Genomic DNA, 16261 nt, shown 5'->3' with positions numbered 1-16261 from the left:
GTGTGGGTTGGTAGCTTAGGTAAGTTGATTCGTGAGTTGTGAGAGAGAGTGAAGTCAAGTTGGAGCTGTTGGGCCTTGTTCACATTGGAGAGGCTGAAGCCATCCATCATGATGGCAGGGACATCAGCTTAAAGCATTTCAAGTAAGAAGCCAAGGTCAGTGAAGACGAGGTTGTGTGTGTTCCATGGGTGGTAGATGAGGAAAATAGGAGGATAGGTGGGAGTAAGAATGTGTATTGAAATAAGCTTGAAGGAGTAAGGACTAAAATCACAGAGGGGAAGGGGTGCAGATGGTGTGTCCTTGCTGGTCAGATGAGGGGAGGGAGAGAAACAGCCTAGGTCAGTTTGAAGGGCTGCCACTGTGGATGTAGTTGCTGGAGTAAATGAAGGGGTCAATGTAGGGTAGATGAGGTTGGAAAGGGTGGGATGGGGAGGCAGCCTGAGTGGCATTTGTGATGTAAGTGAATAATGTTGATGGGAAGACTGGGGAAGAGAAGCAGGCAGAGTATAGGGAAGAAAGGCGGTGGGTGGAGGCCTTGAAAGAGAGATTGGGAAAGAGCAATAAGGAGGAGGAGAAGGATTGACAGGAGCATGGTAGAAAAAGAGTAGTGGGTAAGATTCAGGGGGCCCACAGGCCCAGGAAATACGATTTAAGAAATCACCTGGTCCTAGGCAATGAAGAAATGGCATTTAAGAAATCACATGGTGGCAAGAAATGTATTTTATGAGAGCAACACAGATAGAATATAGAATATCTCCACCAAATAGTCCCTGCCACGGGAAAAGTTAAAGAGGAGGACTGGTGAACGTTCTGCCGTACTGTACACATGTGCTGAGCACATGGTGATAGAGAGGTTCTCCCTGGTCTCCTGTGAGGAAAATGAAGCTGGAGAAAATGGACAAAAACTGCTTAAATACACATGCACCACAATCAGTCAACAATATAGCTCTGGTACCTCCAGTCGGAACCTCTGCATGTCAAGGCATAGTGAAAGGCAATGATTATACAACGACTGATCAACAATATCCAGCTGGTGCATTCAGTTAAAACCCCTGCATTTCTGGGAAAGCTGGAAGGCTACAACTGCACCATAATATTAATTTCGTCCAAAGGTCTGCATTTCAAGGCAAGTTGATAAGCCACAACTACACAACTACAAGTCAACAATATGGATCTCGTATCTGAGGTTCAGATACCTACATTTCCAGTCAACTCTAAAGATCACAAAGACACAACCTGGTTTCTTCAGCTCAAATCTTTGCATTTCTAAGCAAATTGAAAGAACACCACTATATTCGTTTGGTACCCACCAAACCTGCACTTCTCATAACGTTGAAATGCAGCAACCCTTTTTCTTTTTCCTTTAATACTCCAGTACTAAACCCTGCATTTCTAGGCAAGTTGAAAGGTCATACGCTTATTCCTTTGGAACCTCCAGTCCAAAACCCCGAATTTCTAGGCAAGTTCAATGCAAACAATCCACCTGACCCCCTACAAATGTAAACTTGCACCAACCCCAGGCCTTTCTAGAAGCCATATTAAAATGCCAAAGCGCAACTGGTGCAAGCAATTCGCGTAGACATGTAACCAAAGATTTCTGTGGCCCTTTTACTCCGTTTCTCAACTGAAGGTCATCAGATGCGAGGAAATGCTGCACAGCGTTAACCCACCTCTTTTTTAATTGTATTTTTTATGTAATGTGACATGGTTATACAAGTAACCTTACACATACGGAGAAGAAAAATCACACAATGGACACATTCAAAATACAACAACATTGTATCGCGCTCTGAAACACTTGTGTATGAGCGCGATAGAAATAAAATATCAATATCAATAAATTGTACAGAATTAAAACAATTATTAAATACTATATGACTAATATGCCATAAATATACCCACCTCCAAATGAAGGGGGAGGGATTGTGATCTCTGGCCTGGCATTTGTCACCATTCTTTCCTCTCTACCAGTCGTCCAAAAACACACCTGTTATCCGTTTTCAACGCAGATCATGCGCTTGCCCATAAAAATAACCTTTGCATTCACACATTGTTAGCCGTGTTTATTTTTCACAGTGAATCGTGAATACTTTCTGTGATGTGATTTTAAGGGACGACAGCATTTGTGCCGCATTTATATGATGTGTGTATTCTGGGCAGATGCCAGTCTCCCCGGCAACCTTAAGCTCGACGTTATTAAAGTTTTAAAATCAGAGCAAGGCATCTGTTCTCCGCTTGCTAAGGCACCGCTGACTAGGGGTGGGGGGGCTCCTTGGAAAAGAGCAACCACTGAAAATGTCTTGAAACGCACGATTTATTATAGAGACCCGTTTACTAGTCATTAGGTGAAAGCGTATCATGGCATGGGTCAGCAAGGCTCTTGCGTCCTTTGTTTGCGCCCACCTAGATATAGTATGTATTACTTGGAACGCCTGACGAAAGAGCAAGAAGGGGGGTCGCTTGAACCGAGTCCAAGACCTCCAGCGTTAGCAGCAGCTGGGTCTGACTCCAAACTCACTCTTCGTCGCGGTCCGTCCCTTCCAGCATTTTGTCATGGGCGTCATTTCAGGTGGGGCAAGGGTGTTTGTCCCCACCAACTTTTATGGAACACTATTTTGTCCCACACATTTGGCAGCGGACACTTTCATTCAGATGTCATGCCCCCCCCCCAACATTTTCAGCAAATGTACACCACTGACAATAGTTAATGAAACAGCACGGCCTAGGAATATTTAGCTATTGGTGGTTCATCAGAAGGGATCGCTAGCAACGCATTTATTGTCGTAGAAAGGCACTTATAAAGTTTACTGAGCATATTATACAGCCTACCATATATCCGTCCATCCACGTGCATGGTATCGAACCCTGGGCCTTCTTCCGAGCTTGGTGGCCCAGGAAGAATGCAGATAACAGAATGACCCCCACTTTTAATGAACTGTCCAATTCTGAGATTACAAGAATTCCACTGGAGGTTTTTCCTACACACTATTGCCAAAAAGTGATTGGTTTACCATTGCCAGAATTACTGCCCGCGGTAAACACTTCACATCCCTAAAGGATGGACTCCATGAACACTAACACAGCGTTACCGCAACTCGTAATTGGGTGGATTTACCAACAGAACTTGTTGGGGATTTGCCACAGGGAATACTGCTGAACTCGACAGGAGCTACTGTATCAAGTGGGGAGATTTCCAAAAAATGTGCTGAGTGGAGTGATGCAAATAGGTCGTTATTTTACATTGAACTTCTGTGGCATTTTGGTAAGGTTGTGCTTAATTGAGCGGCGTAAATTAGCACATGGTGGTAGTAAAACGTCTCATAGTGATGTGTTCCACTTGCGATGTATGTTTTCTTTTGTAATTTTTTGTTTCTGTCTCATAGGAACTGGTGGCACATATTAGAGGGAGGGTGTAGATTTGGGGCAGAAATGGGTTTAGCTTCAAAAAGTTTCATCCCATCCGATGTAATGAGACAGAGCAAGGACTTTGGAGTAGGCCTGCCATATTTTAATGGAAACAGACTACCACTTTCTAGCAGTGCTGTTATCCTTCTAATCAGTGGAGTAACTTTACTGAAAATGTTGGGGGGGACATGAAAACTAAAGAAAAGGGGCCGCTGCCAAATGAGGGGGACAAAATGTTGTGCCATGAAATTTAGTGGGGACAAACACCCTTGCCCACCTAAAATGACGCCAATGCTTCCAATGAGACAACCCAATACTTCTGAGAAGGACTATTTCACTTTTAGTGGTACAGTATCTGTACTAGTCAGGACTATTGTATTGTCATTACAAATAGATAACAAACTTAGACAATACTGATACGCTCAGCTGGGATGCTATGTATTGTATTCACTGAGTCAGATCTCTTCTGGAAAGTGTTACTGTGATGAAATGACTTCTTCCCTGCAGCAGTACAAGGACGAGTAGTGGCTAAACGGCCTATTTAGAACTCACACCTATACAAAATAAGAGTGATCCCAATCATGAAGGTGAAATAGGAGCACTCAGGAGATATACCTCATTGACATGTTGTGGTAACCTTAGGGGTTCTCAAGAGGGGTGTGAATGTGATCCAGTAGCAACCCAAACAGCAAAGTACAACCATCCAAAATAAAAGGAATGTCCAATCTAGGTTCTATAATTATATACATTTCATAATTAAACAAATCATGTGCAAAAATGGGAAAAGAGGATGTAGCACTCAGGGTAATGAATCAGGGGGGAAACACAATCAAAAACCATAATATTCTTAAAGGGATATGTTATTTTACAAAAAAGGGATTAAAGGTGACCAAACCAGTCTCCAGGGGGAGGTTAGTGTTAGGCAGAATCATATGCAGTACCCTTTTGGAACACTACACACAATTAAGACTACAAGTGTAAGTACAATTTCACCTTCAGTACAAACCTGTACTACACAGTAATGTGGTAGCAGTGGCTGAGCAGCCAGATTTATCTCAAGAGTAAAGTGAGCAGTACAACAGGTTACACAAAGGACTAGCAAATACAGTGATTCAAATAAACACTTACTCAAGGTTTCTTGGTAAAAGAATATACATTTATTTACACAATCATTTGGAAAACATTCCACTAGTAAGAGCCACTCAATATCACACTCCAATACATTACAATACACAACCAATCAGTTTCTGAACAAGTTCAGCTCCCATGAAGTCGGAGCAAAATGGCTCTTCAGCTACTTTAAAAAGGGGTAAAAAGACAAGGTTATAAGAATCAACTGCACAAATACTTTCATAGACAGGGCAAAGGGTTTCAGTTCACTACAACCAGCAATTCAATTCAATAGGCATGGGGCAAAGTCAATGGTGCAGACTTTTGTATAGAATAGCTTAATTCTGGTAGTTAAAGGTTAAGTCTTTGCCACGGATCTTAGAACAATTTGGTCAGACGAAAAGTTTGGGGATGGTTTAGGGAAGAACGAGCTTTCAAAGTCGGGAAAGTTTCACAAACTTTCACCGCAGCCGAACAGAGCTCTGCACCGCACTTGCACAGTACCGTGTAAGTGAAGAAAAGCTGTCGCAGAGGCAGTTGTTCCTGGCAGTTCCTGCAGGTCTTGCTGTTCCTGAGCTTCAGTCGTGGGAACAAGGAGGACGTCGGGAGGTTCCTGCACTGCCCAGGGAAGAGGCCACAAGCTTGGCAAAACGTCGGTTTAAGGTGTGAGTGCCGTAAAGTCCACAAGCTGTTTTCCTTCTCCCTGGCTATCCGGCTTCAACAGCACTCTGAAGAAAATTGAACCGGGGTTGGGGACGGTGTCCAGGTGGCTTACGAGTTGGTTGTTCCCACCAAACTCAAGGAAAGAAGTTAACCTTGAAGGGTTCTCTGTCGATGAGGTTTCAGGCAATGCGGACCTGCATCAGGGCTTCACCAGGAGCTTCAGCAGTCGTCTTCCTTGAGCTTATCTTCGGTTCTTTCATTACAGTGGTCGACACTGCTTTCCAAGTCCCAGAGACCTGCTTTTAAACAGATTTCTCCCATTTATTCCAGCCTGGCTGTCACTCACACAGCAGGGTGGCTGTCCTTGCCGGACAGCCAGCCGGCCAATCATGCCAGAGTGGATTCATGTCTCCTATGAGACTAAGCACAGGGAGTTTCGGGCACCTCCCTCACATCCTGTCCACCCCAGACACTCAGGCACCAGAGGAGGTCTTCAGCACTGAAGCCCACCAATGGACAACAAACAAAGGGACCAAATGTAGTTTGGTGTGCAGAGACAAACAGAAAAAGGACCCTTTCAAAAAGAAATTGAGAAAAAAGTTGATCGGAGTCTGTTTTTACAGATTGGTCCTGGGCGCCATATTGGAAAACATGGCTGACCCGATTTTTAGCTACCAGTGTTCGCGGTCGGGAAAAATCATGGTAGTCTGTTTTAAAACTACTGCCACCAGCCATTTCAAGTGCGAAAGGGTAACATTTGACTGTTAAATGAGTTTTTAGACTCAGGAGAAGCTATCCAACCCCTCCAGCACTCTATAGGAAGATAGGGTGAGCTGGATCTGTACATTTAAAAAGACTAGTAAAGTCAATTTAACTTTACATGCTCTGGAAGACAGTAGTCAGTCCTAGAGAAGGCATTTAAACTTTGGGGAGTCTGAAAGACACCCCTGTGTCTGTCACTGCACTGAGGGTGCTGTGTGAAACACAGAAAAAGATGATGCCTATGGATTTGTTTTAAAACTCCATATCCAAAGAACACATTGAAAAATGAAAAGTTCAAAGTCCCAAAATATAGCAAAACAGCTGGAGGGTTCTAAGGTAGAGGGAATTTAGCACTTGTGTGAGAATTCTCCCTAATAGTTAGATGTGAAAAATACCTTTCTTCTGGTCTCGCTGGTTCAAAAGCATCAAAGCAGGCTTCTGCTGTGCCGTGAGAGAGGGTCGAACTAAACTCGAATACTATTGTTGCGTTATTCCAGAAGGGGAGCAAGAATCGAGCAGGGATTGAGCTGAAGTCCACTGCAGTTTGAAGCAGTGTTCAAAGAAGTGCATATCATGAAGGTCATCAGGGTTCATTAAACAGTGGGGTTGATGGGGAAGACGCTGGTGACTGGATGCATTCTAGTCAGGTGGATCAATGCAGGATTCAAGGGTTGTGGTTTGATGAGGCTCCTATGGTAGGTATGATCATTGATTTAAATCAGAGAAGAAGAAGCTCATTGTTCAAAAAGCAGTTTGAGCATGGTGGTTGCAGTGATGAGCTTCTAGTTGAAGAAGGGGCAATGACAAACTCAGCTGGGGCAGTGTGGTGGTGAACTGTTTTGTGAAGTACAGCATCTCGAAGAACATGTAAATGCCAAGGGCAGCTCCTGAGGGCTCTGTTGGTTTGAATGTGTTGCATGTGTTTTAAACATGGCTCAAAGCAGTTCAAGAGTGAAAGCATAGGCATCCTAGCTGTCCTGGCTCACGGATGTTGTGGGTCCCAGTCCAGGGGCTCAGGGCCAAAATAGGTTATTGCTATTGTTCTTTCAAAATTTGGGTGGGGGGCTGACAAACACCTGCAGGAGTACTTCAGCTCCAGTGAGGTCTTGGGTACTGGGGTAGCTGGCAGGAATTCAGGTTGTGCTCCAGCAGAAGGTCACCTACAATATGTCCTGAGTATTGTTAAGGAGCTGAGCTTGCCTCTGCCATGGACACCCAATCTTCACTTCACAACCAGAGGGCTTTGGAAAGTCAACTCTTCAAGCGTTTGCATAGCGCTTTGGAGCTTCTCCATGCAAACACTCTTTCTGCAGGTGCATGGTCTTGATAAGGGCCTCAAGTGAGTCCAGGATAAGGGTTGGAGGGATTGGAGAGAGGGGTGCTGGCACTTGCCAAAGAGAGGCTCTGGTACAAGAGGAGGGGGCACAGGACTCAACTTATCTCCTTTGCTGGCTCACTTTTCTTTTCATCACTCCAAAACACATGATTTGTGCATGAAACCTGGTGACCCTCGAACCCACAGCTTTCCCTGTTTGGTCCTGACATCAACCATTAACCCTGTGTGCTAGCCTGTGAGAGAGAGAGGGCAAGGTGCGGTCAAGCATAATCTATGCCTTGGACACGTTGATGGTGTAGTGTCCCCTAGCGAAACTTTTGTCTTATGTTAATGACTCATTGCTTTCGACTTTGGCACAAACTGAATGGTGCATGTGCAGTGAATATGGCTTGATGGTCCCTACTACATATATGTGGTGCAGGCATCTTGTCCATGATTGAAGCAAGGTATTGTCATTCATGGCATGATGAAGAGTAGCCAGCCAGTGGAGCACCAGCCCTTCTTCCGCAATGACCCGCAATGACCCAGTCACAGCTGGCTAGCACATCTTTTCTGTCTCTAGTGACTTATTGCAGCAGTGAAAGACAGTAACGGTTATAGATACCCTTAGTATTTGGGCAATTACTGATCTGTTCTTCAGTCGTAGTATTTTACAAACACAGTTAAGGGCAGAGAGGCAGCTTTCAACAGGGCAGACAGCAGTACCCCTGGTATTTATTTCTCTTCTACTTGTGAAACAAGAGCTTCAAACATAAGAATGCATGGAGTATTCCAGTCCTGGTTGTTACACGAGACCACATCAGTCAAAAACATGAGCCGATCATTTCAATTGGAATAATTTTCTGTGGTGTGCTTTCATGCTGTACAGAATTATCTGCTTTCTTGAGTCTTTTCAAAATTGCAAACACCTAAAAAGTTGCTTTAGAAAACATACCATTAGCCCAAGATCTTCAATTGCAAGTTATCACATTTAAAGACCTAACAAAGACCATGCAATATTCATAGACTATCTGGGGTGTAAATCATCTCACATGCTCTTTATAGTATTACGTGTTGGGAATATACTGTTTCAACCCAGCTCAGTTAACCTTGACACAAAATTCAGTGGTGACTTGATACATTTTTTATTTGTCTGCGTCATGTCAAAGACATGATAATGCAAGGGGCCGGTCCTAGAAGGCAGCGTTTTGCAAGCAGCAGATGAACACTGAACATATGACAACAGTTGGAATACATGTCATTGGATGTTTGCCTTCAGAGAATGTAATGGCAGTGTCACAAATTCACAAATTCTAGCCGTAGTACTATAATAGAACAACACTTGGTCCAATATTGTGATTCTGCTCACTATTAGCACCTTAAACGCTAAATAATGACTTAACTCCTTTGCATACAGGAATGCAACCAAGTGGCTCCTGTAGCTCATTGTGATCCTTTCACACACTTGAAGAGCCAGTGCCAAAATATGTTGTGGACAACCCCTCCAGCTCAGTGAGCAGTCAATCCATCTGCCCTTTTCCTACCATTGTATCCCACACTTGGTCAGTCACTTACTAGACGGCAGGGGGGAGTTGGAGCATAAGATTATGGAGTTGAGCTCCCCTTACTGATTGTTCTAGTAATACAGACATTAACTTCCAACATCTCACATCAGTACATATGTCTCTGTCTGCCCAAATAGCACCACACCAAAAGACCAACCACCACTTGCAAAAACAAGCCACAGTAGTGGTAGTGGTGGTGGTGTTTCCAACAAGGCCCTGCTGATTGATGTTGTCATTGGTGCAGAATGCAAGATGGCAGAGGTGTATGGGTAGGATAAAAGGGCAACGGACGGAGGGCTGTTTGTGCGAATGTAGCAGGAAATGTTGACAGGGTTGTGCGTTCTCCCATGAGGACACTTCCTCATTGCCACCCTCTCTCTTGGGCAGTGCTTTGAAAGAAGGGTCACTGAAGGCTGGCAGGCTTGCATCAACTCTAGTTAGACTATTTTATGTTTTTTGCATCTATGTGATTCCCTGGGAGCAACCCTTATTTGCTGCAACCTGTACTACTGGCTACTTTCAAATATTGCATGTCTTCTTACCCACTCTGTCTCCAACTTCATAAACTTCAGTAGTCCTACTCCAATTACATGGTGGGTATTGTCTGGGCCTTGGGTAGGGGTGTCCCTTATCCAGCCTGGAACTTGACAAGGAATTCATTTGCATTGCCTATCTCTTCAGGAAACACAAGTGAGTCCCCAGTGTATTTCTTCTTCTAAGCTATCTGATGGGGGACAATTTCCATATCCTCTTCTTTTTGCTCTGCTCTCTCCGGCCACATCACTCCCTGTACCTTCTCCCCATCCATCCACAGGCAGATCTGCCCCTCTGCTGTACCCTCTCCCTATTAAGTTCCATCTCTGACTGCAAAGCTGATTAAGCTGTTCCGCAGCAGAATCTATATCATATTTGCTGCTATATTATCCTTTTAGTGAGTCAATCACGAGGACCAGTGCACCACAGACATTCATACATTTCTTCCACTACCTTTGTTAAATGTTAAATGTTAAAGGTATTGGTACCGTGCACCGTCACCGACGGAATTGGTCCCCAGGTGCTCTGGCGGATCTGTAAATGATAAGGTTGGGTGGGGTGGGTTAGTAAGGTGAAGCAGGAGTAGGATAGTGAGAGGAGTGGTCTTCTGTTGGCAGCTTCAGCTCGGTTTACACCAGATACTGAGCTTTGGTGCGGGTATTGGATCGGTGTCAGTCCGCGTGTGCTGTTGCTCTGGCTTATGTGTCATTGCAGTGTTGTGAAGTGCGTGCGGCTTGTTGTGCGAGAGATGGTTGTGTGAGTTTTTTGAGTGAGGTAAGTATGGAGAGTTTGAGCATGCTAACATTCACAGTTCTATCCAAGTCTGGACATGCTAGTAATCACGATTCTATCTAAGTGTGGACATGCTAATATTCACAATTCTATCTAGATGTGACGCAGGCTAATATTCACAACTCTATCCAGGTGTGGACATGCTAATATTCACAATACTATCTAAGTGTAGCCATGCTAACATTCATGTTTCACCTGAGTGCGGGCATGCTAACATTCAAAGTCCGCAGGCCAATGTTCACAATTCTAGCCAAGTGTGGACTTAGATGCTAGTATTCACAACTCTATCCAGGTGTGGACATGCCAATATTCACAATTCTATCTAAGTCCGAACATGCCATCATTCAAAGTCCCATCCAGATGCGACGCAGGACAACATTCACAACTCCATCCAAGTGTGGACTTAGATGCTAGTATTCACAATTCTATCCAAGTCTGGACATGCCAAAATTCACAATTCCATCTAATCGTGGACATGCCAATATTCACAATTCTATCCAAGTCTAGGCATGCTAGTATTCACAATTCTATCTAAGTCTGGACATGCTAGCATTCACAATTATGTCTAAGTGTGGGCATGCTAATATTCACAATTCTATCTAAGTCTGGATATGCTGGTATTCACAATTCTATCCAAGTGTGGACTTAGATGCTAATATTCACAGATTCTATCCAAGTCTGGATATGCCAATATTCACAATTCTATCTAAGTGTAGGCATGCTAGTATTCACAATTCTATCTAAGTGTGGACATGCTAATATTCACAATTCTATCTAAGTGCAGGCATGCTAGTATTCACAATTCTATCTAAGTGTGGACATGCTATCTAAATGCGGACATGCAAATATTCACAATTCTATCTAAGTGTAGGCATGCTAGTATTCACAATTCTATCTAAGTGTGGACATGCTCATATTCACAATTCTATCTAAGTGTAGGCATGCTAGTATTCACAATTCTATCTAAGTGTGGACATGCTATCTAAGTGCGGACATGCTAATATTCACAATTCTATCTATGTGTAGGCATGCTAGTATTCACAATTATATCTAAGTGTGGACATGCTAATATTCACAATTCTATCTAAGTGTAGGCATGCTAGAATTCACAATTCTATCTAAGTGTGGACATGCTATCTTAGTGTGGACATGCTAATATTCACAATTCTATCTAAGTGTAGGCATGCTAGTATTCACAATTCTATCCAGGTGTGGACATGCTAATATTCACAATACTATCTAAGTGTGGCCATGCAAACATTCAAAGTCTGCAGGCCAATGTTCACAATTCTATACAAGTATGGACTTAGATGCTAATGTTCACAGATTCTATCCAAGTCTGAACATGCCAATATTCACAATTCTATCTAAGTCCGAACATGCCAGCATTCAAAGTCCCATCCATATGCGACGCAGGCCAACATTCACAACTCCATCCAAGTGTGACTTAGATGCTAGTATTCACAATTCTATCCAAGTCTGGACATGCCAACATTCACAATTCCATCTAACCGTGGGCATGCCAATATTCACAATCCCATATAAGTCTGGACATGCCAATATTCACAATTCTATCCAAGTCTAGCATGCTAGTATTCACAATTCTATCCAAGTCTGGACATGCTAATATTCACAATTCTATCTAAGTGTGGACATGCTAATATTCACAATTCTATCTAAGTCTGGACATGCTAGTATTCACAATTCTGTCTAAGTGTGGACATGCTAATATTCACAGTTCTATCTATGTCTCGACATGCTGGTATTCACAATTCTATCTAAGTGTGGACATGCTAATATTCACAATGCTATCTAAGTCTGGATATGCTAGTATTCACAATTCTATCTAAGTCTGGACATGCTAGTATTCACAATTCTGTTGATGTGTGGGCATGTTAATATTCACAATTCTATCTAAGTCTGGACATGCTGGTATTCACAATTCTATCTAAGTCTGGACATGCTAATATTCACAATTCTATCTAATTCTGGACATGCTAGTATTCACAATTCTGTCTAAGTGTGGGCATGCTAGAATTCACAATTCTATCTATGTCTGGACATGCTGGTATTCACAATTATATCTAAGTGTGGACATGCTAATATTCACAATTCTATCTAAGTGTACGCATGCTAGTATTCACAATTCTATCTAAGTGTGGACATGCTAATATTCACAATTCTATCTAAGTGTAGGCATGCTAGTATTCACAATTCTATCTAAGCGTGGACATGCTATCTAAGTGCGGACATGCTAATAGTCACAATTCTATCTAAGTGTAGGCATGCTAGTATTCACAATTCTGTCTAAGTGTGGGCATGCTAATATTCACAATTCTACCTAAATGTGGACATGCTAATATTCACAATTCTATCTAAGTGTGGGCATGCTAGTATTCACAATTCTATCTAACTGTGGACATGCTAGTATTCACAATTCTATCTAAGTCTGGACATGCTAGTATTCACAATTCTGTTTATGTGTGGGCATGCTAATATTCACAATTCTATCTAAGTTTGGACATGCTGGTATTCACAATTCTATCTAAGTGTGGACATGCTAATATTCACAATTCTATCTAATTTTGGACATGCTAGTATTCACTAGTATTCACAATCCTGTCTAAGTGTGGGCATGCTAGAATTCACAATTCTATCTAAGTCTGGACATGCTGGTATTCACAATTATATCTAAGTGTGGGCATGCTAATATTCACAATTCTATCTAATTTTGGACATGCTAGTATTCACTAGTATTCACAATTCTGTCTAAGTGTGGGCATGCTAGAATTCACAATTCTATCTAAATCTGGACATGCTAGTATTCACAATTCTATCTAAGTCTGGACATGCTAGTATTCACAATTCTGTCTATGTGTGGGCATGCTAATATTCACAATTCTATCTAAGTCTGGACATGCTGGTATTCACAATTCTATCTAAGTGTGGACATGCTAAAATTCACAATTCTATCTAATTATGGGCATGCTAGTATTCACAATTCTGTCTAAGTGTGGGCATGCTAGAATTCACAATTCTATCTAAGTGTAGGCATGCTAAAATTCACAATTCAATCTAAGTGTGTACATGCTAATATTCACAATTCTATCTAAGTGTAGGCATGCTAGTATTCACAATTCTATCTAAGCGTGGACATGCTATCTAAGTGCGGACATGCTAATATTCACAATTCTATCTATGGGCCTCATTACACGGAAGGCGGTAATCCAGGGTGCTATTAGCACCCTGGACCATGCTGGTAAATTACCGGCACCGCCTTGGTGGAAAGGGGAATCACCGCCCTATTCCAAGGTTGGCGGGACGGTAATTCCCCCTTCCACCATTGCCCTTCCCCATTCCCATTTTTGCCCCATAGGGCATAATGGGAATGGGGAAGGAGCTAATTACGGCACCGCAATTTTGCGGTGCCGTAATTAGCACCAAGGTCCCTTAGCGGGTTGGTTTTTAACGCCTGCAAAAAGCAGGCGTTAAAGCACCAACCCGCTAAGGGACCTCGTAGTAAGGTGGTAATGGTTAACGGTCACCGTTACCATTAACAGTGGCCGTTAACCATTACCGCCTTCCGTGTAATGAGGCCCTATGTGTAGGCATGCTAGTATTCACAATTCTATCTAAGTGTGGACATGCTAACATTCACAATTCTATCTAAGTGTAGGCATGCTAGTAATCACAATTCTATCTAAGTGTGGACATGCTATCGAAGTGCGGACATGCTAATATTCACAATTCTATCTAAGTGTAGGCATGCTAGTATTCACAATTCTATCTAAGTGTGGACATGCTATCTAAGTGCGGACATGCTAATAATCACAATTCTAAGTGTGGGCATGCTAATATTGAAATTTCATCTAAGTGCGGCACTTGTTGACCTTGACAAGTAAGTTAGTATGTAATGCAATGCAACTTTAACAATCCTGTCATGACTAAGTTCAGTCTGGTGGTCACAAATCTTTCTGAGTGTACCTGGTGTGAGTCTATGGCAGTTTATGTTAATGGGAGGTAAGATAGAGTGGCAGGGGTTTTCTGGAGTAGAATGATTGCTCCACTCCCCACCCATGCCACACTCACAGTTTTTGTTGGTGTCTGTTGACTGCTGGCTTCACTGGCTTGACCTGCGGACACCTGCAGACACATCTTGGAGCTGCCAATGTTGGAGCCACCCTTGGCCTTGGGGCCCTTAGCCACAGGGGCTGCTGGGCAGAGGGTTGCCCTGGGAGGGTTCATGATATGTGGCCAAGACACCAATCATGGTGCAGGGGGAGGGTTGGGAGGCGGGATTGGGCTGGGGAAGGCGGAACGGGACTGGAGCGCAGAGCGCTTCCATTTTAAACACTTTTGCAGTGTTTGGAAGCATTGTGGGGCATCTGGGGCAGACTCACCTTAACCAGGTCTTTCGGTGAAGTGATGGTGCTGGCGAGGACGCCACGCACCGTTGGTTAGTTTTCCTTTTTTTTTAAAAATTCGGGCCAGGACACCAATCATGATGCAGGGGGAGGGTTGGGAGGTGGGATTGGGCTGCGGAAGGAGGAACGGTACTGGAGTGCCGAGCGCTTCCATTTTAAACACTTTTGCAGTGTTTGGAAGCATTGGGGTGCATCTGGGGTAGACACACCTTAGCCAGGTCTTTGGGTGAAGTGATGGTGCTGGCGAGGACGCCACGCACCGTTGGTTAGTTTTCCCTTTTTTTTTTTTATTCGGGCCAGGACACCAATCATGGTGGGGAGGGTTGGGTGGCGGGATTGGGCTGGGGAAGGAGGAAGGGGACTGGAGCGCCGAGCGCTTCCATTTTAAACACTTTTGCAGTGTTTGGAAGCATTGTGGGGCATCTGGGGTAGACACACCTTAGCCAGGTCTTTGGGTGAAGTGATGGTGCTGGCGAGGACGCCACGCACCGTAGGTTTGTTTTCCTTTTTTCTTTTTTTAATTCGGGCCAGGACACCAATCATGGTGCAGGGGGAGGGTTGGGAGGCGGGATTGGGCTGGGGAAGGAGGACGGGGACTGGAGCTCCGAGCGCTTCCATTTTAAACACTTTTGCAGTGTTTGGAAGCGTTGTGGGGCATCTGGGGCAGACTCACCTTAGCCAGGTCTTTGGCAGAATGACTCAATGCATGCACCTCTAAAGGCCTGGCCTCACCATCTCCCCTTCTGCCCACTCATGTGTGATAGTGGGAAACCCTTCACTGTAAGCCATGCATCCTCTTCATCCCTGCCTGAGCTATCCCCAAACGACTGTCCCACTTCAAGCAACACTAGCAGAAGTTGTGGGGGCTGACAATGAGTGGGCCAACACCTACAAGAGGCAAACCATTCTCCTCTGAGACCATCAACTGGAAATTGACATCATAAACCCTTCAACTAGAAATCCCATCCCGGCATCATGATTTGAATTACTTACTTATGAAGGACTAACCCTGCATGAAAATAACAAAAACAAGTGACTGCCCAGGGAAAACAAATATATTAACACCTGGTTCCTGGACACACAAAGAAAGCTAACACAATTAGCACATGGAGATCATTATTGACCTCCTCTCAACCAATACTACTGGTATTTACTGCATTCTGAACATTCTGACTTCAAAAGCAGACAGGAGCAACAGAATGAAATTTCCAGGCAAGGCTTCTTTCAAATGACATTTCTTTTTTGGAAGGACCTTTTTTCACATCGTGAGAAACCAAAGAGTATCTCAACGGCTAGTCTTCAGGGACTTGTCATCCAGGTGGCCAGGACATAGCCATTGCTTTTGAATCCAATTACTGGGGGTGGACTAGTGGGGGAGGATCACCTGGGTAAGAGGTGTTTGGGCACTGGGGGTGAGATAGCCGATGGTGAGATGCGGTAGTCCCCATTTTTTTGTTCATCTACCCATCCTATTTTTTAGGATATTGTGTAGTCCCCACTCCCCTGCTTTTTACACAAACACTGGGCCGAGGAAGAGGGCAACTGAGAGTAACCAAGCAAACTCCCTCAAATCATACTGACATGTTCCGTTAATCGGGTCAGGAAAAGTCAAGCACTTTTCCCTAAGTGCATATACCTGATACCAATTAGCTCCCCTCATACGAATAAAAGTCAACACCTAAAGACACACT

This window comes from Ambystoma mexicanum, chromosome 4q (assembly GCF_040938575.1).
Source record: "Ambystoma mexicanum isolate Mex_15411 chromosome 4q, UKY_AmexF1_1, whole genome shotgun sequence".
In the NCBI taxonomy this organism is placed as follows: Eukaryota; Metazoa; Chordata; class Amphibia; order Caudata; family Ambystomatidae; genus Ambystoma; species Ambystoma mexicanum.
The sequence above is the reverse complement of the archived record's forward strand: the minus strand, read 5'-3'. Positions refer to the sequence as shown.